At 42.4% G+C, this 25,562-nt stretch overlaps 1 protein-coding gene across 1 annotated transcript in view; it reads right to left on the bottom strand.

Annotated features, from left to right (window-relative positions):
- LOC126272748 (SPRY domain-containing SOCS box protein 3) overlaps window positions 1–24,892 on the bottom strand; it is a 95,564-nt gene extending 70,672 nt beyond the window's left edge. Inside the window, exon 1 of the mRNA XM_049975848.1 lies at window positions 24,774–24,892. The gene's annotated coding sequence lies outside the window, so the exon portion shown is untranslated. The remainder of the gene's footprint in view (window positions 1–24,773) is intronic.
- Window positions 24,893–25,562: the final 670 nt, after the last annotated feature.

Below are 25,562 nucleotides of genomic sequence, written 5' to 3'. Positions count from 1 at the left end.
AATATGAAGGGCATGAATAGCGTTAGATTTTGAACGATGACTGTGAAGGACACGAATATACCGTGTACTCGTATGAGAAAACGTTATTAGAACCTTAGAGAGTTTGGTGACGCATGGTGAGTGCCTGTTTGGCCGGCTGATTAAATCGCACAATATCCAGATTTGTGAGGCATTCAGATGTAACAGTGGCTCCATGTAGGACTGTATGGGAACGTGAACGCAGGCATACTCGTCCTCAAGCGTCAGGTCGTCCACGCATGACCATACAAGAGATAATCGCTGCATGGTGCACCAAGCACATCGGAAACTTTTCACATCTGTGCCTGCCAGCCGAGAACAAGTGATGCCTCACTGCAATATTCCGTCTCATCCCACACCAGGTGGCCTAGGCAATTGCCGACCTACGTGTGGATTGCCGTTAACATCACAATACAAACGGCTGCGTTTGGTTGGTTGGTTGGTTTGGGGGAGGTGACCAAACAGCGAAGTCGTTGGTCCCGTCGGATTAGGCAAGGATGGGGAAGGAAGTCGGCTGTGTCCTTTCAAAGGAATCATCCCGGCATTTGCCTGAAGCGATTTAGGGTAATCACGGGAAACCTAAATCAGGATGGTCTGACGCGGGTTTGAACGGTCGTCCTTTCGTGTGCGAATCGAGTGTGGGCTGAATTTGGAGTGGTGCAATGACCAGGAGGCATGGGCTATTGATGAATGGCGTCGCATTGTGTTCAATGATGAATTACGGTTCTGCACTACCGCGAATGACCACTGTGCGGCGGCATAGTGAGAGGTCCCATTCTTTCATTGTTTTGGAGAGGCACAGCGGTGTAACTCACAGTGTCATAGTGTACGGAGTCATCAGATATGACTTCAGATTACAGCTGGGACTGAAGGAACTCTGACGGCAATATGGAAAACCTTCTGGCCTCATGTGTTACCTCTCATGTCACAGTATTGTGGTGCCATTTTTCAACAGGACAATATTCCTCCACATCTGGCACGAGTCTCTGTGAACTGTCTGCGCGATGTTGACATACTGCCATGGCCAGAAAGGTCCCCAAATATGTCGCCAATAGAAAATGTGTGGTATCATCTCTGATCCCAACTCCGTCACAGTGGCAGTATCAAGAATATCAAGGACCAGTTACAAAAGTTCTGGGCCAGCTGGACTCAGAAGAAACAACTGTTATGACATCCTTCCATATTGCATCAGAGCATGCATCAATCCCAGAGGGTGTGCGACGTCCTACTAATGAGTGGGCTCATACTGCCAAATTCTTTGTAAATTTCATTCGATTTTGTAATCATAGCAACAGCATCGGAACTCTGACGGCAATATGGAACACCTTCTGGCCTCATGTTTTACCTCTCATGCGACAGTATTGTGGTGCCATTTTTCAACAGGACAATATTCCTCCACATCTGGCACGAGTCTTTGTGAACTGTCTGCGCGATGTTTATATACTGCCATGGCCAGAAAGGTCCCCAAATATGTCGCCAATAGAAAATGTGCTGGATCATCTCGGATGCCAACTCCGTCACAGTGGCAGTATAAGAATATCAAGGACCAGTTAGAAAAGTTCTGGGCCAGCTGGACTCAGAAGAAACAACTGTTATGACATCCTTCCATATTGCATCAGAGCATGCATCGATCCCAGAGGGTGTGCGACGTCCAACTAATGAGTGGGCTCATACTGCCAAATTCTTTGTAAATTTGATTCGATTTTGTAATCATAGCAACAGCATCGGAACTCTGACGGCAATATGGAACACCTTCTGGCCTCATGTGTTACCTCTCATGTCACAGTATTGTGGTGCCATTTTTCAACAGGACAATATTCCTCCACATCTGGCACGAGTCTCTGTGAACTGTCTGCGCGATGTTGAGATACTGCCATGGCCAGAAAGGTCCCCAAATATGTCGCCAATAGAAAATGTGCGGGATCATCTCGGATGCCAACTCCGTCACAGTGGCAGTATAAGAATATCAAGGACTAGTTAGAAAAGTTCTGGGCCAGCTGGACTCAGAAGAAACAACTGTTATGACATCCTTCCATATTGCATCAGAGCATGCATCGATCCCAGAGGGTGTGCGACGTCCAACTAATGAGTGGGCTCATACTGTCAAATTCTTTGTAAATTTGATTCGATTTTGTAATCATAGCAACAGCATCGGAACTCTGACGGCAATATGGAACACCTTCTGGCCTCATGTGTTACCTCTCATGTCACAGTATCGTGGTACCATTTTTCAACAGGACAATATTCCTCCACATCTGGCACGAGTCTCTGTGAATTGTCTGCGCGATGTTGAGATACTGCCATGGCCAGAAAGGTCCCCAAATATGTCGCCAATAGAAAATGTGTGGGATCATCTCGGATGCCAACTCCGTCACAGTGACAGTATCAAGAATATCAATAACCAGTTACAAAAGTTCTGGGCCAGCTGGACTCAGAAGAAACAACTGTTATGACATCCTTCCATATTGCATCAGAGCATGCATCGATCCCAGAGGGTGTGCGACGTCCAACTAATGAGTGGGCTCATACTGCCAAATTCTTTGTAAATTTGATTCGATTTTGTAATCATAGCAACAGCATCAGAACCCTCACAATCGCGAAGTTCCATTTCGTTTGCTCCACCTTTTCTGCGTACTTCTCTTTTTTTTCTCAAGCGGTGTATTTACGGTACTATTAAAAAGCGGTATGGAATTACACAAGTAGGGAAGGAGAATGGAAGACTTACATTTGTTGGAAGGGATCTGGGAAAAGGCTGCACATTTGTAAAGGGAAACGTACGGAAGACGCCCGAGGTATTGGGGTATTGTTCCAGTGTGTGGAATCCTTGTCAAATAGGCATAACAAGGAATCCAGAGACACGCAACTAGGATTTTAACGGGTCGATGTGGCCCGTACGAAAATGTAACAGAAATGCTAGGGAAATCTAAGTGGGAATCCTTCGAAGAAAGTTGACGTAATTCTTGCGGAACCGAGTTGGGGTGTTCGATATAGTATAACGCCGGCACGGTAAGCTCGGCGTGTTCGGGCAGAGGGTCAGCTGCCCACTTTAATTAAAAAAAACTGAGTGAATGGATCAACGATGATCTTGATCGGGTTTCGTGGGACGTCCGCCCTGAACAATTGCAGCGGAAAATTACGAACAAAATGAGATTTAAAAAAAGCTGGTAGAGCACTAGCCCGCGAAAGGCAAAGGTTCCGAGTTCGAGCCTCGGTTCGGCACACAGTTTTAATCTGCCAGGAAGTTTCATATCAGCGCACACTCTGCTGTAGAGTTCAGATTCCATTCTGCTACATTCTTCTTAAAATCTGAGGATATTTCGCCAGCCTGATATAAAAATGTTCAAATGTGTGTGAAATCTTACGGGACTTGACTGCTAAGGTCATCAGTCCCTAAGCTTACACACTACTTAACCTAAATTATCCTAAGGACAAACACCCATGCCCGAGGAGGACTCGAACCTCCGCCGGGACCATCCGAGCCTAATATATATGTCACAGAATGTGAAATAGTTTTGTAACGGCTGGCTCTGCTAAGGCTCTCATGATTCTGAGGGATGTCGTGTACTCCAGCAGCCTTACTTCGACTTAAGTCTTTCAGAAAACTGTCAAATTATTTTCGCAGTAACATTTCTCCCATTTCATCTTCAAAAGTTCCTCTTCTCGTTCTATAACATTTTCTTCAACTTGTTTCCCTTATACGGATTCTCTGTGTCTTGGCAGTAATCTTGCCACTGCACTTACTGGTCAAAAGTATCTGCACACCTATTAGTGGATATTGATATTGAGTGCCCACCGTTTCGCCTTTATCACGGCTCGAACTCTGCTGCGGCCTCTTTCAGTGTGGTTTCCGAATGTCTGAAGGAACGGCAATCCATCCTTCCTTGAAAGCCGAAACCAGAGAAGATACTGATATCGGATCCTTGGCTCTGAGCAAAGTCGACGTCCCCTCATCTCAAAGGTATTGTGTTGGGTTCAGGTCGGGAACTGGGCACGTCAGTCCATTCTTATGGTCCATACACCATTTCCTGACACATGTTTATTTATGGCATAGTGCAGTGACGGACTGACACAAACAATCACCATTTCCAAACTGATTCTCTACTGTACGCAGCCCACAATGCTGTAAAAAGTGTTCACATCCTCCGCATTTAGTGTTTTTTTTTTTTAAGCGCAGTGAGAGGTCACATTTTAATCACGAAAAATACCTTCATACAGTTACACCACACCCACCATACTTCACTGTTCGTACTACACATCATGGTAGGTAACATTCTCCAGGCATTCTCCAAAACCCCCCCCCCCCCCCCCCCAAAAAAAAAAAAAAAAAAAAAAAAAAAAATTTCCTTCGGATCGTCACAGGGTATACCGTAATGCATCACTCCAAATCACTTGTTTCCAGAGATCCAGAGTCCAGAGGCATCGCTCTTTCCACCACTTCGAGCGTCGATTAACACTGATTACAAAAATGTGTGGCTTATGAACAGCTGCTCGAGACAGATTCCTTCCGCTGATTTCGAGCTATTTTTTACAATCAAAAGGTTTACGAGACCCCTCCCCGTAAAAGAATCTTCATCTATGAACAAGCTGGGTGAGAAAAATCACAGCACCATTGACGCCTGTGCGACAAACCAGCCGCGAAACGATCGCCACGGAGGCAGGTCCATAGACAATAAGGCCTGGACGTGTTGTAAATGGTACATATAGTGGCAGATACGGAGATTGTTCCACACGGTCGTCTGGATTACCTCGTGCTAGTAGGTCATCTGCCCAGTGCTGACACAGTGATCACCGTCAAAGATCCCTAATCTTCAACTTTCCCGGCCATATGTCCATATGGCCTTTTTTGTTCTTTACCTTCTCAGACGTTACTGCTGGACATAGTCACTTTCATCTCTTCACATGTGAGCAGTTTCAGTCATCACTGCTCATCTTGAGATCTGTGTCCGCCCCGATAGCTGAGTGGTGAGTTAATCGATCAACAAGGAACTTAAACGGGTGTCTTACGACGTTCGCTCCGAGCAGATGTAACGAACGAAAGCGAAAAATGCCGGCACGGTAGCTCAGTGTGTTCGGTCAGAGGGCTGGCTGCCCTGTGTAATAAAAAAAAACTGAGTTAATGGATCAAGAACGAACTGAAACGGGTGTCTTTCGACGTCCTCCCCGAGCAGATACAACGAACGAAAACGAACAAAAATGAGATAAAAAAAATGTGGTCAGCGTGACGCATTGCCATCCTACGGGCCCGGGTTCGATTCCCAGCTGGATCGGAGATTTTCTCCGCTCAGGGATTGGGTGTTGTGTTGTTTTCATCATCATTTCATCCCCATCCGGCGCGCAGGTCGCCCAATCTGGCGTCGAATGTAATAAGACCTGCACCAAGGGGACCGGACCTGCCCTGCAACGGTCCTCCCGGCCAAAGACGCCATACGCTCATTTCGGTTTTTTTCCATCTTCAGATCTGAATATACAAGAATAAGAAATAATACGAAAGAATATTATCTAACTACTTCAAAACAAATTACTGCTGCCTCATACGGTGTCACAACTGGTAACAATGAGCTGTAACATTTTGTCTATGTACAGAAGGGAGGGACGAGTTTAATTTCCCGTCAATAGCATGGCCGTTAGAGACGGAGCACAAGCTCGGATTACTAAAGGATAAGGAAGCATCGGCTTTGAACTTTTCAAAGAGACACTACAGGCATTTGCCTGAAACTATTTAGGGAAATCACGGAAAACCTAAATCTGGGTGGCCGGTTGGGGATTTGAAACGTCCTCTGGGACGCGAGCTAACCACTGCGCCACCTCGCTCGGTGAGTGTACATAGGCCAAGCGTTGTCGAGTCCTTTGAGCAAAGGCTGTCAAACTGCGGCCCGTGGGCCGTATGCGGTTCGAATCAAGTATTCGTCTGGCCTTCGGTTCTAAGCCGTATTTTACAATAATGCGCATCTAGTACTTACAGCCGAATCCAAAAACTTCGACTAACGTTAAGAGCTTCTAAGGCCTGTTTCACATGAATGCGGTTCAAATCGGTCGGTTCGGTTCGATTTGTTTTTAGTTGCAACCGAAAACGAATGAAACCCTTTCACACATACACGATTCTCACACGGTTCATGTTAGGTTTTGTGTTTTCTTCCTACATCGGAAGAAGAACTCTGACGACAGTTCAGTCCAAGGTTGTGTGAGTCTTACCTCTTATTCGCACGTACTTGAAGTGGATGTATCAGCGCTGGAGTATGTATGGAATAAGGAGCGAGAGGTAGAGTCCCACGCTGGCTAGCAGTGGCGGTTGGCCATCTGTAGCTTTCAGAGCCAGTGGGACGAGGTACCGATGCAGAAATCGCTCGTGACGTCATCAAAGAGATACGTAGGCAAGTATATCTATTCTGGCGCGAATTAAGTAATTGCTATTAATAAACATTTGCTAACAAAAGTAACGTTTTGCCAATCAGACATTAGGGCGCATCTATGGGTCATAAATACTACCTTTAAGTAATTTTACAATGCCAGGAAAAGTTGATATTAATAAATAAATGAATAACTCCGGCATAAACGAAGATGTACGATCTTGTACGAACTATACAGACTGTACGCTAAAGTTACAGACAGCGCCATAGTCGGCAGCCGTCGATTGGATGCCTTTCGATCTAGTCATGCGGTAAACCATGCTCTCGTACCGTTAATAGTTAGCTTGTAATCAGCGTGAACAGTTTCATTTTACGGCGTTTGTTAAATAAACGCACCATAATGGCTTCACGTGTGAAAAACATTTGCACAAAAAACTTCTTCCCGCTTCGTTACCTAAAATATACACAGTAGTAATGCACTTTTAGAATCAGAAGGCGCTGCTACGGCTCTATATGGAAACATATAGACTGTAGCGCCTAGAACCGCTCGGCCGGCTCAGTTCAAAGACGGACTGGCTTAATTATCGCAAAATTCGGGAGGGAAAGCGTGGCCAATTATACTGTGCGCCCCTTATACCACCGCTTACGGACACACCAGATAAACTGAGACATTTCTGGAGATTTAGTACGAGTGGAGAGTTCTTGCAAGCTTCGTAAGAGTATAAATTTCTTTCTCGGAGACAAACAAGAATATGGACAGTAATATTTTCTGATGTTCTCATTTTTAATTAATGTTGGTGAATTCGCCGTGGAGTAAGTAAAGTTGGACGCTTATGCCAGGGGTAGTGCCGCAAGCAACGCGAACTCTGCGGAGTTAGAGGATTTGAGAAGGGGAGACGTTCTATTGTCTGTCTTCCAGTACTGACAACTCACGGTCGTACGCGACTCGTATCGATCAGCTGATGTGGGATAGTTTAGACACGGAAGCAACGTGGATTTGTGAATGCGCATTGCAGAGACGTCCATCTTCACACGTGGAATTATTTATAGTTAGGAACATTAAATTAATTAAGGCTGTTGTAATACAATGCAATGAGTAGAAGACAAATGAAATTTAAATCTCTTATCAAACTTTTGTGACGGTGCCTCATACTCACCGGTGCATTTACAACCAAGTACAAATACTACTGATAATCAAAGTCATTTGCACACATAGTAAAACCAACAACACTTCACCATGCAACCAATGCGCTACAACTGTGAGGTTGGCAGCAATTTGAAATTGATCACAGTCACAACGAAGTGTTCCGAATGGTGCCGATCATTAACGATCGGTACTCGGGAGCCGGTGGACAAATTCTTGAGACCTTACTGTAGCTATTCTATTGGGGGCCTATTACATGCTGATTTATATGGGTTACCAGTTAAAGATAGGAACGGTACACATACGACCCGAGGTGTTGTCCCACGATGTCAGTATTGGCTCTTGAACAAAACTGTTTGACGACCACTGCCTTAGAGATTGAGAGCTTGTCTTCTTAACTAACCACATAGAAGAAAGAAGGATGATTTGATCTACGCTTATTATTAAAAAAATCAATCGTTTAACTTGAGAAGAGAGATTTGTCACTGGCTTGAGGATTCTTTGGTACTGAGGACGTAGCATGTTATGCTGGATGGAGAGTCAGCGACAGATGCAAAAGCAACTTCGGCTGTGCCGAGGGAGGTTGTAGGGACCCTTGCTGTTCATATTATATGTTAATGACCTTGAAGACATTATTAATAGTAACCTCATACACTTCGCAATCGATGCAGTTATTTGTAATGAACTACTGTCTAAAAAAATATGGTCAAATATTCAAGTCAGATATATTTCAGATTTCAGAGTGGTGCAAAGACTGAGACTTTGCTTTAAATATTCAAAACTGAAAAAAACTGTGCACTTCATAAAACGAAAAAAACGTAGTATCCTATGACTGCAGCATTAACAAGTCACAGTTGGAATCTGTCAACTCATACAAATACCTGGGTATATTTCGTAGGTATATAAAATGGAATGATCAAGTAGACCCAGTCGTGGATAAAGTAGGTGGTAGACTTTGGGTTATTGGCAGAATACTGGGAGATGCAATTAGTCTGCAAAGGAACTTGCTTACAAATCACTCATGCGACCAGTTCTAGAATAATGCTCAAATATGTGAGACCTGGACCAAACAGGACTAACAGGTGACTGCCTCTGTATGCATCCTATTCTCCCTTATCTTGTTCCCATGATCTACACGTGAGATACACGAAAGTGTCACCTGAACTGTCGCACACTTTTCACTGAATATCGGTTCTCAGAATGTACCCAACAGGGCTTTTTGAGAAAACAATCGCATTTCTTCAAAATATCCTCATTTAACTTCGACTTACATTTGTGCTATGCCGAGTTGTTACTATCTTAGCAACGCTTCTCAGAATTCTTTCGATATCTCTTCTTATGCCTACTTAATGAGGACTTCAAACGCTGGAGTGATACTCTAGAATAGGTCGCGCTAGAATCGTGTGTGCGATTTCCTCTGCAGATGCACCATACCATCCCAGAATCCTTCCAACAAACCTAAATCTGCCATTCGCCATCCCAACTGCAGATTTTAAGTGACTGTTTAATAAACTTTTGCTTTTGACATGATGTGAGTAAATTTTGTAAAGTTTTTTATAAAGAAATTTACGATTGAAACCCTGACAAAACTGAATATGGTAGTACCAAAAGATTTAACTTGGTAGGGAAGTAAATATCTGAAGCAACTAAAGACACTTGCAGAGACTGATACACCGGCTGTAATAGGCGTAAGTGCTCATATTTCTATTGGTCACTAACGACGGTGCACTGAACAATGTTACAGCAGTATTAATGACATTTGCAGACCAATAATTATACCTGTTACGAGTCGAATGTTTTTAGGCTTGTTACTATCTCAAAGTATGTGTGGTAAGAGCACGTCATTAATCCTCATTTTCACTCTGGGCAGCAGATCTAGTGTTGAAGCATGGATGCAAAACGAATAGTGTATACTGACAGGTGCAGTCCACTTACTGGTGCAGTTATGATCAGTGTCTTAGTTGCTTCAGATATTTACTTCCCTACCAAGTTACATCTTTCGATAATACCATATTCAGTTTTGTCAGCTTTTTAACTAAGAATTTTTTTATAAAAAAACTTTAAAACATTTACTCCCATCATCTTAAAAGCAAAAGTTTATTAAACAAACACTTAAAATCTGTAGTTGGGACGGCGAATGGCAGATTCAGGTTTATTGGAAGGATTCTGGGATGGTATGGTGCATCTGAAGAAGAAACTGCACACATGATTCTAGAGTATCACTCCAGCTTTTGGAGTCCCCATTAAGTAGACACGAGAAGAGATATCGAAAGAATTCTGAGAAGCGTTGCTAAGATCGTAACAATTCGGCATAGCACATATGTAAGTGGAAGCTAAATGAGAATCTTTTGAAGAAATGCGATTGTTTTCTCAAAACGCCCTGTTGGGTACATTTTGAGAACCGATATTCAGCGAAAAGTGTGCGACAGTTCAGGTGGCACTATCGTGTATCTCACGTGTGGATCATGGGAACAAGATAAGGGAGAATAGGGTGCATACAGAGGCATACACAAGCTCATATTTCCCTATCTAAATAGAACAATTTTGAACTTGCAATTTTGAACTTCCATCAACGAAAATTCGTATTTGGTTACTCGGTCATACAGAAAGAAATACGTGTTAGAGCAATTTTGGAAATTTAACTCTGTGGATATGAAACAGAGAGTGAAAACTTTTTTTGAAAATATGTCGCAGTTAAAGAAGTAATAACGCATTTTTAAAGCTACGTGTATTAATATTAGTATTTGATTTCCCAGTTACAAATAAAAATAGACGTGTTTCAATGTTTTTGGAAATTGAGCTTCTAAGGGGGTTAGATAGGGAATGAGACTTTCTATAAAAAATATTTTATTATGTAAGCATTTTAAAAGCTAAATCTGTGAAAATTTAAATCTAGCTTCACAGAAATAAGAAATAGATGTTTCACTGCTTTACGAAATTCAACCCCTATGGGTGTGAAACGGGGATGAAAATTTTCATGGAAGTATTTCATTTTGCAAGCATTTTTGAAGCTAAATCCATGAAATTTTGTATTTGACTTCAATGTTACAAATAAATCATATGCGTGTCACTGTTTTTGGAAATTCAGCCCCTAAGGGGGTGGTACGCTTTATGAAAATATTTCATTGTGACTGCAGTTTTAAAGCTAAATCTTTGAAAACTAGTGTTGGCTTCTCGGTTAGAGATGAAGAAAATACGCCTCTAAGGCGGTGAAATAGGGTCACACTGATTCACTGAGTCATCATCGCCGAGCCCAGACCGCTAAGGACAAAATCCTGAAGTTTGGATAGGGTGTGAATCTTATACCGCAGGCATCGTTTACGAAGGGATTGTCAGGAATTCTACTCCTAAGGGGGCGATATTTGGGATGAAAGGCATTTTGAAAGTATGTCGCTATTAAGCTAATTTTGAAGCTAGAACTACGAAAACTGATATTTGGTTTCTCAGTCAGAAAGTAAAATACGTGTTTCAGCTTTTTTGGAAATTCAGTTACAAAGAGGGTACAATGTTGGTTAATTTTAAAAATACGTAATTACTAAAAAGCTATTAAAGGATTTATAAGCCTACATCTATGACAACAGGTATTTGACTTGAAGGTTGCAAATACGAAAAATACGTGTATCAATGTGTCTGGAAATTCAACCACTAAGAGAGTGAAATATGGGATGAAAATTTTTAAGTAAATATTTCGTTTCATTAAAAATTTTTAAAGTTAAGTTTATGGAAACTGGCGTTTCACTTCTAGGTTAGATATAAAGAAATACTTATTAAGGGATGAAAGTTGCTGTGGAAGTATCCCCACAAGAATGCAAAAGGGCATGATCAACAAAAACTATCTACTCCAGCTATCAGAATCGCTTTTGGGCCAGAAGTACATTCGAAAAACATCATGTTTATATGGTCTCAATTAGCGTGAAAACCTTAGAAAGCGTTGCAATTTGTGAACATAAAAATTCGATTGAATGAAAGCAAAACAAAAAAATCTCTGTAGGCAATATAGTCTACGCAAGGCAAGCAGCGGGCGCTAACCTAGTGAGTAATATTTTTCATTAGTGTCCGGTGGCGATATCATCCACATTGTTTTGATGTAAGGACAAGCCATAATCGCGGCTGCTCCGTTGCCGATTGGTCGGCTATCTGAAGATGCGAGTGATGCTCGGAATGAGGATATTCAACATTTCCCAGAAGATTTAACGCGCAAATATTCCTTTGAGAAAATGATGCATGATGTATTCCATAGGTTTTGGCATCTTCGGACTCACGTATCTCGAGTTTCCAGAAAACGACAATTGAAGAAGATTAACAGATGCCACCTGAGGTAGCAGATCCGGTTCTCGAACAATCTCCCGGTGAACAACCCGACAAATTAAAACCTCGGTTCTCGGGCTGATGCAGGAAAGATAACACACACACTGAACACTAGTGCCACCAAAGATGACCAAAGTCAGAGATATCGATAGTGAGACTACGAATTCGCAGTTGAGGTATCATGCAACGTTTACTAATTGATCAGCGTATCGCAGAATCGATGCTGCCCCACAAAAAAGTGTTGAGAGAAAGACCAACAGCCTCCTGAAGAAAAGTGGTTTGTCGCAAGACACTATCACGAGTCTTAACTCCGACAGTACTGTTCCCCCTAGGTTATATGGCCTTCCGAAGGTTCACAAGGAAGGGGTTGCTTTCCGTCCTATGGCCGGCCAGAGTGGCCGAGCGGTTCTAGGCGCTTCAGTCTGGAACCGCGCGACCGCTACGGTCGCAGGTTCGAATCCTGCCTCGGGCATGGATGTGTGTGATGTCCTTAGGTTAGTTAGGTTTAAGTACTTCTAAGTACTAGGGGACTGATGACCTCAGAAATTAAGTCCCATAGTGCTCAGAACCATTTTTGAACGACCTTCTTATAGCGATAATGACGCAAGCTACGAATGTGACTATAATTTCGACTGAAAAATGTAAAATGTGGAATAAAAACATTTCGATATGGTAATTTCGACTTCTAATTCGTTATCAGCGACCGCAAAACACTTTGCACTCGAGGTTTTACTGGAATCGCCAAGTCGGATCCGCCGTTTTGAATTTCGTAATTTCCACATCAGACTCCTAATCAGTGACCCAAAAAATATAAAAAGAACACAGTTTTGTAGGATTTTGTGTCCTTTTTTCTATTGCGTCCAGGTTTTGCAGCGAGATAGCATCGGATAGCTCTCAGATGTGTTTCACAAGGGGTTGATCAAGCGAATTTGGTAGCCATGACGTCAACGTGGCACTATTATGCTATATTTTGGATTTGTGACACGGACAGTTATCCCACTAGACGATGCAATCGCCTTCAGGAAAGACCAAACATCAACCCGCGATACTGTTCACGTGTCATGGTGCCTCCGATTACTACCACAGGTCTCACGGAAACCAACGTGAAAGTCCTCCACAGCATAATACTGCCCCCACTGACCTGTGTTAGTCGCCAGGTGCATGGTTCGAGCAACTGTTCGCCTTAATGATGGCATGACCATCGACCAGGCGTGAAAAGAAGCGTGTTTCACCCGAACAGGCCACATGTTTCGATTGATCCACGACCAAATCTCGACGACCCTGTGCCTACTGCCATCGTAATTGAAGATTTCTTTGGGTTATGATGGGAACATGCACGAGTTGTGTGTTGCACAAGCTCATCTTCAACACTGTGCGCTGAACGGTGTTCTCCAAAATAGTACATCCACCAGCACTGTATCTGTCGTCATATCTGCGACGGATCGCCGCCTAGCCTACATTACAGAGCGGACAAGCTTCCACCTCAACTTTTTCTGATGAGGAGAGGGCATCCAGTAATTTGTCACCTTCTCGTAGAACAGTGCCCTACAACCATTTTCCATCGTTGCTCGCGACACTACGATACGAACAAACGACCAGCTTCAATGGTGTCCGTGTAGCTCGTTTCCAGACGCTGGATCATAAATATCTGCCCTTTGGCAAAGTCGCTTATGTCAATTGAATTCTCCAAGCATGTTGTATATTTTTTCTGTCACTTATCACTTCTTCACCTCTGGAAAGGGTTTATAAACGTGAAAAATCCCAAACTGCACTGGCTAGTCCACGTTATACAGTAGGTCTCCCTATAACTGATTGAGGAAGTGCGTTCAGAGGCGAGAGGAAGGCAACGGCTTGCCACCTCCAATAATAGTAAAGCACTGTGGGGATAAGATCAACATTCTTGTTAACGACAGCTTAGCTTAAATTTAAAATTAAAATAAATTGTTTGTAATTGCTTCATTTTTAACATTTTTGGTAGGTCACTTTCTTGTCTGTCTGTCTATTCGGTACGAATTTTGTAACTGATTTTAAATCAGCTCCTGGCGACCTAGAGACCAGGAATTTCAAACATAGCTCAGAATTGGGTGACATGCAGTATTAACTTCCTCACTTGTCTGTCTGGTCCACATAGCTCTCATAAGGATGTTCAAAGTGTCTTGGTTGCCGTGCAGGACCAGAGAGTTGAGCAGGTAGTATTTGACTGTGTTCCAGGCAGTTTTCGTACAACTCGATGACGACTGCTAGATGGCACTGCTATATCTGCAAGGGCTACTATCGCCTTTGCAGCACTGGCCTCGCAGCACCGCAAGATCACGCGCATGTTGCTAACCAATAGATGCTCGAGGCTGCACTATGTAATCGTATAAAGATAGCTGCGACATGCCTTTGACCTCAGCTATGCATTTTTTACACTCTCGTATCGTCCTCGTTACAAACTAGTGGTTTGGTCTCAGACTTCCCTACCCCTCAGGTTTTTTCTCTTGGATTACTTGCCTGAACTTCGTTATTCCCATGCCACCTCTTTTATCATTTTTTTCTCTTCCTGTTGTCCTCCTGTTTACACTCAGCTGACCAATGTTGACGGCTCCTGTCCAGTGGATCAGTCCCCGCTGTTTGTTTCTCTCACTCCCAGTCCTTTTCATATCTGATTACAATAGTTTGCACAATAAAACAAGACTAAAAAACAGAACATAATTATTTAAGTAAAAATAATTTTTTTAATAATACTTTTTAAATTGGGCAAAAAAATTATAAATGATTTCTCCCAGTCCAATACAGATTACTGACACTATATTCTGGAAATCTGAGATGGTGAAGTTTCAATAGGCATGACAATACTGGTAAGATTTGTAACAAAAAACTGTTGGGCACGTGCGATGCATAACTGACATATGAATAGTTCATGTCCTGCCTACTATATATTGCATCCACCTCGCGCTTTGCATTATAAATCTTACAAGTATTTTCATAGATATTAAAAATTCACACTCACAAATTATCAGAACTGTCTGTATTGGGTTATGAATCTGTGTGGGGCTGGGAGAAATTATTTTATACTTTTTAGTCTGAGCTAAAAATGTGTTACATTAAACATTTATTTTGATTGATGTAACTATTTATTTCTAGCAGGTCATGTATTCTACACTATCGACAAGTTTCAATCAGTTAATCAGTTTAAATCGGAACCACACCACTTTACAAAGTGTGGAGATAGGTATCTTTTGCGCCCTTATTACTTCCCCTCCTACCTTTTCAATTGGCTAATGGTGTGCAAGAATAACGGCTCTCTGTAAGCATCCATGTGAGCTCTGCTTTGTCTAATTTTATGGTCACTGTTATTTCAGGAGATATATGTAGGAGGCAGTAACTTATAAGTATTTTCGAAACATTCTCAGGCTTATTGATACAATCAGTAACGACTGCAGTATTCTTCTTTGAGCTTACCTACCTGTGTTACTAAGCCTATCCTAAAATGCAGAGATTCAGATCACATATTTCAATACTTTTTATTTCAAAGAGCATCATTACTATTTCGCTTTTGCAGTTGACGCACAGAGTCAAAACACTTTGGTATGTGAGCTTGGGTGTTATCAGATGGCTGTATTTTAATTATAATTGAAGTAGTTGCAAAAACCATAAAGTTGTTCTTATTCTTGTTGATGTTGATGTTGTAGTCGTAGCCATTAGTCCCAAGAGTGGTTTGATGCAGCTCTCCATGCTGGTCTAGTATGTGTAGTGCTGCAACTATTTCTTGGACATTACTGGAGATACTAGCAGCTCAGCCACAGCGACTGAAGGATCCGTAAGCAGCTGACATACCAGTTGGAGCAACTGCCTGTTAACGCATTGTGAGGCAGACTAAGTCAATGACCACAATCCTGACAATGGAGCAGTAAGATAGTGCTCTTGCAGGTTGAACCAAGCAGTTTCTATATCATCGGGCCACGGATTTGTTGTTGTGAATGTAGCTGGAAACACCGTGTCAGGACAACAAGTGGGCTGCTAGCCTGTCTGAATAATCATCAATTCTAGTAGAGGCATCAGCAGTCTGGCAACACCTACTATGATAAGAGGGCTACACCAGGCGCTGGAACAATACGGGATAGTAAGCAGCTGCCATGAGTCAATGCTTCCACCATTGCATCATCTCCTCACTCCAGCAGCAGCCAGACTCCTGCCTGACACTGGGGCAGTACAATCACTCACGCTCCCACACTGGTACAGAGGCTGTCATCCCCTGCAAGCATTCTGGCAGTTTTCTGTACTGCTGGCATTATCTGTGAGCAGACATGCTAATCCTCAACAGGGCACACGCCGCCGAGCGAGTTCCTGGTGTCAGCATTCATGCGTGCAAACAGTACAGCCCAATGGATGTCAGATAGCTGGCAACATGTACCACACACCATTCTGACCAAGTGCTGAGAGGTGGCATGGCCACCGCATTGCCATACTGCGAATCGTATGAGTTTAACAAAATATTTGACTTTGACGTTGTTTATATGAGCTGCTATCAGCCTGCAACCTCACCACAATCCCACCCTGCATCAAAGTAGCCCTCCATTTGCCTACCAAATCTTCATCATTCTTCTGTAATGCCCTATTTGGAAAGCTTCCACTCTGCATTGACATATTTCTCTTTTTCTTCCTATTGTCAGACAACATTTACAACGTCATTACTTCTGACATAGTTATTATGCTGTGCAAATAGCAAAACTCTTCTGCTGCTTTCAGCTAATCATTCTCTAATCTAATTCACTAAGTATCACCCATCTCTCCTGTTTTTCTTTTATTTTTATCTTATTACCTCTTTTGAAGACACTATCCATTCATTTCAATTACTCTTCAAAGTACTATGTCATTTCTAACAGAATTACATTACCACCAAAAAATTACAGATAACCTTTAGCTCCCTGTATTCTGTACATAATATCTTTAGAATTTCAAAGGGCATATTTCAGTCAGTCTTGGCAAAAGCTACTTCATCATCTATAAATGCTATAAATGCGGGTGTCTCAAAGAACGTCTATGGTAAAATTAAATAAATGACACAGAATAGACACTTGTAGAGTTGCCCATATCCCAATGCGAGCCTCCCTGGGTTGAAAACAGTGGAACGATCAGCACATACGACATGCTCTGAGAAAATAAAATACCCAGTGTAGATCAGTAACTGGCAATTGTTGGTCATGTCTGTGTCACATAGTAGTGGTGGTGTTCAACGAAGTCTGTATCAGATGTAAGTGGCAGCTGATGCTGTGGAGACCACAACCTTATTCTAAGCTGACAACGCGCTTCAACTGTTTCCTAACAAACAACACACATCAAAAAAAGTTTTGCATCACCTAGGTTCCGAGTGCTCTGGAACCTCTACAGAAAACTGGAATAGAGATCAACATAAACACAATTTCCGGCCTTTTCATTGCTCATGGAAACCACACATTGCATGTTGTACCACCATACAGCGAGACCTTTAGTTGTGGTGATCCAGATTTCTGTACACACTGGTACCTCTAATACACATTTGTACGTCCTCCTGCATTAATGCATGTATGTGTTCGTCGCGGCATACTATCCACAAGTCCATCAAGGCACTGTTGCTCCAGACTGTCTCACTCCTCAACTGCGATTAGGTGCAGATCCCTCAGTGTGGTTGGTGGGTCACATTGTCATTAAAAAAAACCTTTTCAGTGAATCCCAGGCATGTTCAATGTAGTCCATGTCTGGAGAACATGTTGGGCACTCTAGTCGAGCAATGTCGTTATCCTGAAGGAAGTCATTCATAAGATTGCACGATTGTCGTCCATGAAGACGAATGCCTCGCCAATATGGTTGCACTATCAGTTGGAGGATGGCATTCATGTATCATACGGCCATTACAGCGCCTCCCATGACCACCAGCGGCGTACATCGGCGGCACATAATGTCGCCCCAAAACGTCAGAGAGCCTCCACCTTGCTGCACTCGCTGTACAGTGTACCTAAGGCGGCCAGCCTGACCGCATTGCCTCCAAACACGTCTCCGACGATTGTCCGGTTGAAGGCATATGCAAAACTCATCGGTGAAGAGAACGTGATGCCAATCCTGAGCGGTCCATTCAGCATGTTGTTGGGCCCGTCTGTACCGCACTGCATGGTGTTGTGGTTCCAAAGATGGACGTCGCCATGGACGTTGGGAGTGATGTTACGCATCATGCAGCTTATTGTTTACAGTTTGAGTCGTAACAAGACGTCCTGTGGCTGCACGAAAAGCATTATTTAACACGGTGGCGTTGCTGTCAGGGTTCCTCCGAGCCATACATAATCCATAGGTAGCGGTCATCCACTGCAGTAGCAGCCCTTGGGCGGTCTGAGTGAGGCATATCATCGACAGTTCCTGTGTCTCTGTATCTCCTCCATGTCAGAACAACATCGCTTTGGTTCACTCCAAGACGCCTGGACCCTTACCTTGTCGAGATCCCTTCCTGGCACAAAGTAACAATGCAGAAGCGATCGAACTGTTATATTGACTGCCTTGGCATGGTTGAACTAGAGACAACACGAGCCGTGTACGTCCTTCCTGGTGGAATGACTGGAACTGATCGGCTGTCGCTGTTCATGCATGGTTGTTTATATTTTTGGGTGGGTTTATTGACATCTCTGAGCAGTCAAAGGGACTGTGTCTGTGATACAATATGCACAGTCAACATCTTCAGCAGTTCTGGGAACTGGGGTGATGCAAAAGTTTTTTTGATGTGTGTATTTTCAAAGCAATCGGACAGGTTGTCAAATAGACTGCAAGGTGAATCTATCATCACAACAAGTGATGGAAGTCCATGCCAATATAAAAATGCATGGATGAAGGGGGTGGGGGCTGGTAAGCCCTACCATAAAATTCAAACCCAATTGAAATTCCAGCCTGAAATATATAATGTACAAACTGTGATAATTGATAGCAAACACAAATAATTAATGCGAGTTGGAGCATGTTGTGAATCCAAAAAAAATTCTGTCTTGGAATGTACAACATACAAACACTGATATCTCATGGTAACCCCAGTTAATTAACACAAATGCTATATTCATAAAGTAAAAACGTTTTCATTATAAGATGCCAGATTATCATATAATGAAATACTGCTTCAGGATAATTACAGAATCGTCAAAGGTAAACTAGGTAAGAAACTGACAGAAACTGTTACACACAGGAACTATATTTACAATTAATATATCAATACTAGACTCAGTTAATGAATTTTTCATCGTGTCCAGAAAGTTTACATCTGTCAGTGTGCAACATAAGTAAGATATACAATACAACTACTACATATACACTAAGTAATCAGTATAACAAGAACAACCTAGAGAAAGTACAAAAATTTTGGGAAAGATTGGAAAAAAGGTTATGTGAAATATCAGAGAAAAACATACAAATTTTATTCGAAGATGTAACACCCAAATTGGTAATGGAAAGAATGAAGTGTTGGTAGCTATGATATAAACAGATAAAGGTTCATAGATCGCTGTCAATAATATGTAAAAGTAATGGTAGCAAAATTTAAAAATGTACCAAAATGAAGAAACATCAACCAAAATCATGATAAAAAATCAGGTGGATAATTTAGGGATAAACAACAGGAATTCCAAAGAGATAATGAATGTAATGAAAATGAAAGTAAGATTAATGGCTCAATATAAGTGAAAACTAGACTGCCAAAGTATTAAAAATCTAATACATTAAAATTCTAGGTAGATAATACAGTATTTACCAACAGCCTGGGAAAATTAGATTAAGGAAACTGGGACGATAAGAAAGGCTCATTTAAGAGAAGACATGATCACAAGCCAAGACTATGAACTTGCCTATGATAGACAATGGAATGTGACAGAGTTGTAAAAAAGGGGGAAAAACCCTGAAGGATAGCATAATATAGTATTCCAATTTAAAAATAGCTCTTCCCCATTATGAGTCCCATGGTTTAGCAACTATTGGTCGATGCTTGCCTGGAAATAACTGAAAAAAAAAGGTGGTGGCTATAATGTTGAATGTGTCAAAAGGTTTACAAGCTATGCAGACTTTTTTGAGAAAATATAGTGAGACATTATTTAGCTTTTATCTTATTCAATGACAAATTTAATAAATTTAGAATAACCACACATTGATATGATCTATTGAGAAATTCATGTATTATATATAAGTTGTCAAACAGAAATGATTGTAGTTTCTTAAACTGTTTTCCTTATCTGACAACACCTTTAATTCACATGGGAGATGGTCATATATTTCTGTAACTGATAGCTTTACTCCTTATCTACATGAGTCAGGTGAAATTATGGCTGGGAGGAGTAGGGTGGGTGATGCCTAGCAGTGTTTCAACCCTTATGTATACTAGACACCACGATGGACATAAAATTTTAGTCCTTACAATGCCTGTTGGAGCATCGAATATTTTGCATGCTATTGTAGAATTTCCCTTGAAAGTTTCTTCATACAGCATTAATGAACGAAAGTATCAAAGTAAAACAAAAAATCTGACACCTTAATAATCAACATTAGTAGTTACATATGCATAATGTGTTCTATATCTCACTAACCCCATGGTGTATTATTGTTGATGATTATACAGTACAGTGTGTTTAACTGTAAGACGGCAGAGTTGTGAGGGGAGCGCTGGGAGAGGAGGAAGCAAGCATTGGCTGGCGAGGGGAGAGGAGCCGTTGGGGAGGGGAGAAGGCACGCCTACCAGTTTGCAGTTCTGCCACTACAAATTGCACGTCATGCTTAGACGAAAGCAGACGAAAGGCTTGGAAGTAAAACTCGCTTTAAATGTTGTTCGTAAACGAAACGGAAATCGTCATGTACTATATATATGTTTGTCTACTATGCCCCCCCCCCCCCCCTCCGTGTAGTGACACCAACGACACACTCTTCACGTAAGTCACCCTTCCTCTGCCAACATTTATTAAACGTTAAGTTATTATCGATCCACGATTCATCGAGATAAAATATTTCTCTGCCTGCTTCCCAGAAGTTCTTCATGTCAACAATGAAACGAGATCGCCAGTGCACAATGTCTGGACGTTCTAACAACACATTCCTCTTGTTTTCCACCTTACGCCATATGAATCCCATAGACAAAAGTACTTTTCTCAGCGAGACAATACTCCACTTCCAGCCTCTTTTGTCGTGCAAAACTGGAAGCAGTGTTCGCAACCTCGGCACAATCTTCCGCGCTGAATAAAATTCCGCTATCGTGTCGCGAATGACACGCTGGTTGAAATCATCGATCATTACTTCGATTTCTCCACTTGTTTTCCTAAGTTAAAAGAGAGAGAAAGATTTATAAGAAAATGCCTTCTGCACTGCATGTATTTTTTTGAATTTGGAAATGTACTGTAATATGAATGTGTTTCGAAATAATACAGTAACCAGTGGTGTTTCCATACAAAGCAATACAGCAGCAAGGAAAAATGAAATATAAGGTAATTCGGACGAAATAGGGGGCTCCTTTAAAGCGATCGCGAACAAAATATCCGAAATGGAAACTCACCTTTTCTTGCCAGGCGTTTGTGGTGATACGCCAGGATGATTCTTGGAAAACTGTTTGAATCTTCCAATGCTATGCATGCTTTGTCCTGTGTATGTAGCAGCTCTCACTGAAGATTTGTAAATGGGGTGAACAAATTTTTCTGCTCCCTTGCCCTTTCGCGGCATTCAATCACACGCAATATAATTTTGCGAGCATCGCTACTTAATACTGGTTACCTTCTAACCATAGGCCTACCGGTAGGGGTTGTTGGCGACTCCCGAGATGGCCCAGCAACTGCCTCTTCACTCATTTTGATCATGTTTAGCCCAACTGCACAATAAAAGCACGCAGAACAGTACAGCGCAAAACAATAACGGAGCAGACGACAACGGCTGCCTTGTACAACACAGTCAGCTACGTAATGTTGGCAGCAGTCGAAACTGCGTGCCTGCCGAAGCCTCCCGACTTCTACCGATTCAGGACTAGGGAGAGGTCTGCCATCTGAAAGTTTACACACTGTATAAGCTACGTTGTCAGAATTGAATAGACTGTTTTCTGTTCCAATGTTTAGTCATAGACCATTCACATAGCACCAAAACGCCTTTTCACACCACAATCATCCGAACTGCTTTATGCCACAAACATTGCTTCGCATCTGTTCGTCCCCAGATGAAGTTCATGCTTGACACAGTTCATTGTGACTGTGTTTAATTTGTCTGAGGTTCTAGTGTGCTACCTGGGAAAGTTACTTGTTGGCTATGTCGATTTGAAAATGAGCAACCCGTAAATAATATTACTGTTCTTTGTTTTTTTGTCTGAGAATGATTCTTTACTGTTTCCAGAATGAAATTTTCACTCTAAAGCGGAATGTGTGCTGACATGAAACTTCTGGGCAGATTAAATCTGTGTGCCAGACCGAAGTTAGGAAGGTAATAGAAGGGGTACTGGCAGAATTACAGCTGTGGGTCGTGAATCGTGCTTGGGTAGCTCAGTTGGTATAGCACTTACCTGTCAAAGGCAAAGGTCCCTAGTTCCAGCCTTGGTCCAGCACACAGGTTTACTCTGCCAGAAAGCGTCGATTTCTTTCTGTGTTTTCGTTTTTCTATTCCACAACACTCACACACTCAGTAAACAATAAACACGAAAGAGACCACACAGTTAACGGACAGCATGCTATTTCCCTTGCAAAACAGCATCAAAGATCTTTAGCAGATGATGCGTTGTAAATATTTCAAATAAATCTGGAGGCAGGCCTCCTATTCACCTCAGAAACACTAAACATGGCAATGAATAAATAAAGTGCACACACTGAGGTTGAGGCAGATACATCAAAACACATTTGGAGCTTAGAACAAAAGTACAAATGATTGTATTTTGCAAAACCGAACCTTTAACAACACATATTTATCCAGCAAACAAGTAATCTGGTTAGGGTGCCGTAATGGTTGTAACGATGGTCGAATCTATAGTAATTATTCTTTCTGTGAAACAACCAGATATTGTGAAGACGACAATAGCGCTAAGCACTGTGAAGATGACGTAAAGTATGAAAGCAGAACAACACACGGTCTTCGTGGAAGGGAAATACTGACAAACTAGCAGCTGTTGCACTCCACTGACGTGGGCATGACGTCACTGAAGACAAAAGACAAAATCTTCTGATTTTTTTTAAAAATACATCTGAATGCAGTCCTGTAATTCACCTCAGAAAAACGTCTAATATCATATTTTTATCCAGCAAACAAGTAATTTGGACAAGGAGTCGTGATGGTTATAACGACGGACGAATCCATCGTAATTTATTATTCTTTCTATGAAACAAACAGATATTGTGATGTAAACAGTTGCACGTAACACTGTGAAGATGACTTAAACGTAAAGTTTGAGAGCAGAACAACACATGGTCGTTGTGACAGGAAAATGATAACAAATTGGCAGCTGTTGCACTCCATTAATGTGGACATGACGTCACTGGCATCGCTGCAAAAGCAAAGCAATAAATCCACACAGAAATTTAATTCCCAGCATGTACACGGGAGAGTTCTGGAATAAAATGCCGCTATCGCAGAGTTAGTAAATAATCTTCGCTTATATGTAAGATATAAAAAAATTGCAAGCAGTACCAAATTAGGTAAAATGTGCAACTGATGTTCTGCATCGGTGTGGTTCATATTGTTAATGTTCCAAGAGCCAGGAAGAGCGCGCTGTGCCACACACACGTAGAATGTAAGAAAGAAAGTCGGATTATTGGCCACATAAATTTGTTTAAGGAGTTAATCTGAACGACGTAGCATAATTAATGGAGGGCGATAGGCTATTTTTTGCGACCGAATCGGAGCAACTGCTTAGGTCTACAGCCATCAAACACTGATTAAGATAATTCATGCTTCCTCTAAGGCTGTTTATTATTTGAACAATATGCGTCATTCGCCTTTATTGGCTAATTTCAACCAAATGTTCATTTTGAAGTGTACACGTATATATACTTAAGCTACTGGCAGATTATTCATGAAGCCAAAAATGAGAAGAGAATTAGACATTCAAGTAATGTACTGAACTCACGGCACCTTTTCAATCACCAACAGTTTAAAACCCTACTGCACTATGTTGTGCCATGCTCCATCAATAGTGAAAATAAAGGTAATAATGCTGTGAATGTACTTTCAGTGTCACAGATGACAGATCAAGATGCAGTTCGAAAACTTTCTAGCAGTGAGAAACCCTGAAAGACCTCATTCGTGCCGCTAGAATTATTACCAACCACGCACTTTCAATAATTTTACAATGCCATAACAGGCTGTACTATTGTTGTTTCCTTACAACATTAATCTGTAAAAAAAAAACGCACCACATGTTGTAAGGAAAGCATGTAAACCGTGTGAAGATGAATCATAACGATTGGAAACCGCTAACGGTTCCCTTTGAATAAAGGAACTGAAAGTATATTTGTGGCTGGTTGCTGTCCCAACACCATCAACATTTGGCTTTAAATAACAGCCACAGTATCCAACCATGTCATCATATGACAAAATTGCACGCTGTACTATTGTCGCTGACAACATAGTTGGCATTTGAGTAAGGTTTATCAAGTTTTCGTTGAGTCACCTGTTTGACTTTTTCCGCTTTGCAGTTTGGGCCTATTTTGTCGCGGGATTCGTAAATGGTTTTTTCAGCTTTTCGAGCGAGCGTCTGCTTGTACAACAAAGACGACATTCGTTTTCCGAGGTGCTGCAGCCAGGCTTCTTTGCCGAAGTGGATATGTAGGGTGTGTTGTACTTAGTAGCAGAACATATCTCAAGATAAGGGTTGCATGTAAGTGACAAAAGCTAGCGTATTCCAAGCGCGCAGGGTCTAGCTGCAAGTACTACTATGTTCCGGCAGCAAGGCAGCCTCGGGCGCTTAGTGGACAGTGACAAGCAGGGAAGCGAGGGGTGGCCCAGTGCTTACTCACCTTGTGGCGCAGTTGACGGGACGAATTCGGCGGTGGCGACGGCGGTAACGCTGCAACCTTGCGCGTGCAGCGCGTGCCCACATCACTACCGCCGCACGCCTCGACGCTCAGTATCGACTGGCGAGCTGGGCCGCGGTCGCTAGTGGGCCTGCGCGGTGCCTGCCGACCGCGATCGATACTGTTCTCGACAGGGCGGGCGCTGGCGCGGGCGTGTGTACTACTGCCGTACTACACCGTCGGCCTCAGGGGAAACGCGCCCCTGCTCGCCCCACTTTACTAACTCCACTGTGCCCGCGCTCTTTCTCGCTCTGTCACACACATGCAGAGGATGGACAAAAATATGGAAACACTGCGAGAAATGTGTGCTCGAAAATACATGCAGATGCTAGACAAGCGCTGTTGTATTTGACCACGAACGGCACCTAAGACCGAGCGAGGTGGCGCTGTGGTTAGCACACTGGACTCGCACTCGGGATGAAAACGGTTCAAACCCGCGTCTGGCCATCCTCATTTAGGTTTTCCGTGATTTCACTAAATCGCTCCAGGCAAATGCCGGGATGGTTCCTCTGAAAGGCGACTTCTTTCCTCGTCCTTCCCTATTCCGAGCTTGTGCTCCGTCTCTAATGACCTCGACGTCGACGGGACGTTAAACACTAATATCCTCCTCCTCCTCCTCCTCCTCCTCCTCCTCCTCCGGCACCTACGCAACACGTTTCCAAGTGTCCATCGCCATCAGAACAGTGGGTTGGGTTGGGTTGTTTGGGGAAGGAGACTAGACAGCGAGGTCAC

Source organism: Schistocerca gregaria, chromosome 5 (assembly GCF_023897955.1).
Source record: "Schistocerca gregaria isolate iqSchGreg1 chromosome 5, iqSchGreg1.2, whole genome shotgun sequence".
In the NCBI taxonomy this organism is placed as follows: Eukaryota; Metazoa; Arthropoda; class Insecta; order Orthoptera; family Acrididae; genus Schistocerca; species Schistocerca gregaria.
The sequence above is the reverse complement of the archived record's forward strand: the minus strand, read 5'-3'. Positions and strand labels throughout refer to the sequence as shown.